Here is a 2,333-nt window from a genome sequence, read left to right as displayed (position 1 = left end):
ACATGTGCATAACCTATTTGAATTCTAAACACACAAAGGCAAACCCTAACTCTGATACAAATTGTTGTTTAGTCCTATGAAAACGTACCGGTTCCACTGTACAAAAATTTTGTACAAGTGTTAAACCTTTCCTTAAATAACCTATTGTGTTCTTTAGAAGTTAAATTAGGAATCGCAGACGGAACTTAACATCATTTATTCCAAATTTAACCTATATGTTCTTAATGGTTTAGATTTGAATCGCAAGCCGAACTTAACACTATTGATTCAAATCCACCTATGTTATTAATTCCATTAAATATTAATTTCTAAAATTGGCTTCCAGGACTACATGGCGAGGCACATGACCTTCTTGGATATGGGAGTAACCACCACCGCCTAAACAAAGCCTTTTAAGGAAAGCTAATATTTAATTTCCATAAATAACTCTAGGTTAACCAAAAAGAACAATTGAATCACAAATTCGAAAAACAAAGAAAACACAAACTCGAAAAATAAATTCGAAAAACTATATCTAATGCCTCTTGTGTTTGGAATTCTTACAAAAAGAAAAAACTAGCATGATGCGGAAAACAATTGCTAATTATACCTTCTCTTTGTATGCTAATGACCTCGAGATCTTCTGCCGTATTCCTCGCCTTGCCTTGGACGTCGTGTGGGCGATGATCCTCCAAGATGAACACCACCCAAAGAGCTTTCTTCTTCCTCCTCTAAAATTCGGCCGCCGCCACCAATTTAGGAATCAAAGAGAGCAAGGGAAAGAGAAGGGGAGAGATCCGGCCATCATGAGAGAGCACAAGCAAGAGACTAGAATTAGATGCCTCCTTCTTCTTCTTCTTCTTCTTCTCCTTCTCCTCCTTCTTGTATCCGGCCACTTAAAAGGAACCACAAGCAATATGTGGCCGGCCCTAGCATGATAAAGAGCTAGGGGTCGGCCCTAAGGAGGAGACTAGAGAGAAGAGAGAAAAAGAATTCATTCACCCATGAAGCCTCTCCTCCCCTTCTTTTATAATACTTGCCCAAGGCAAATAAGGAAAAACTTTTTACAAAAAAAAAATTAAAATCTTCTTTATGTTTTTCCTTTTCCCTTTTTATTTTTCCTTTTCTTTCCTCTTGATTGAATCAATCACCAATCATAGATTAGTTTTAATTTGATTGGATGATGATTTAATCCTATTGGCCGGCCCCTTGCTTGGGCACCAAGCAAGGGTGGCCGGCCCTTATAAGAAAAGAAAAAAATATCTTTTGTAAAAATTTATAAACTCTTATAAAATTTTACAAGCTCTCTTTTAATTTCCTAAAGTGGATGTTAAAAAGGAAAGTTTTAAAAATTAAAACCATGTTTTAAAATTTAAAACTTCTCTTCTAAAAATTTCCTTTTTCTAACATGTTTTCAAAAATCTAAATTTTAAAACTTCTCTTCCTTTTTCTAAAACCATGAGGATGGTTAAAAAAGGAAAGTTTTAAAACATTTAAATTTTCTTTTAAAATACGTGTCCTAATTCAAATAAGGAAAGTTTTTAAATTTTAAATCTCTCTTTTAAAATTTGTAGTTTTCTACAAAGAGAAGATTTTAAAAATTCAAAACACCCCTTCCTATTTGAAATATTGTGGCCGGCCCTTCCTATGCTTAGACACCAAGCATAGGGTCGGCCCTCTTGAGAGGAGATGTGGTCGGCCATTGCTTGGTCACCAAGCAATGGACCGGCCATCTTCTTGGACACCAAGATGAGCCTTTCTTTGGATGAACTTGAGGGTTTAATGAGGCTACGACAGGGACCTAGAGGAGAAATTGGTTTTGGCCTTTCGATGAGCTTGAGTATCCCGTGTTCGCCCCGAACACACAACTCAAGTTTATCGATAATAACTCATTCCACTAGAGAGTTATTATCGCACTATAGCACCATTCCCAAATTACATTATGGGCTCCTTCTTATCATGAGTGTGTTAATCTCCCTGTGTTTAAGATTACAAATGTCCACTAATTAAGTAAGTTACTGACAACTTACTTAATTAATATCTAGCTCCAAGAGTAGTACCACTCAACTTCATTGTCATGTCGGACTAAGTCCACCTGCAGGGTTTAACATGACAATCCTTATGAGCTCCTCTTGGGGGCATTCTCAACCTAGATAACTAGGACACAGATTCCTTCTATAATCAACAACACACACTATAAGTAATATCATTTCCCAACTTATCGGGCTTATTGACTTATTGAGTTAAATCTCACCCATTGATAAGTCAAAGAAATAAATACTAAATATATGTGTTTGTTATTATATTAGGATTAAGAGCACACACTTCCATAACAACTAAGGTGTAGTTCTTTT

Source organism: Zingiber officinale, chromosome 5B, assembly GCF_018446385.1.
Source record: "Zingiber officinale cultivar Zhangliang chromosome 5B, Zo_v1.1, whole genome shotgun sequence".
NCBI lineage: Eukaryota > Viridiplantae > Streptophyta > Magnoliopsida > Zingiberales > Zingiberaceae > Zingiber > Zingiber officinale.
This window is presented reverse-complemented; position numbering follows the sequence as displayed.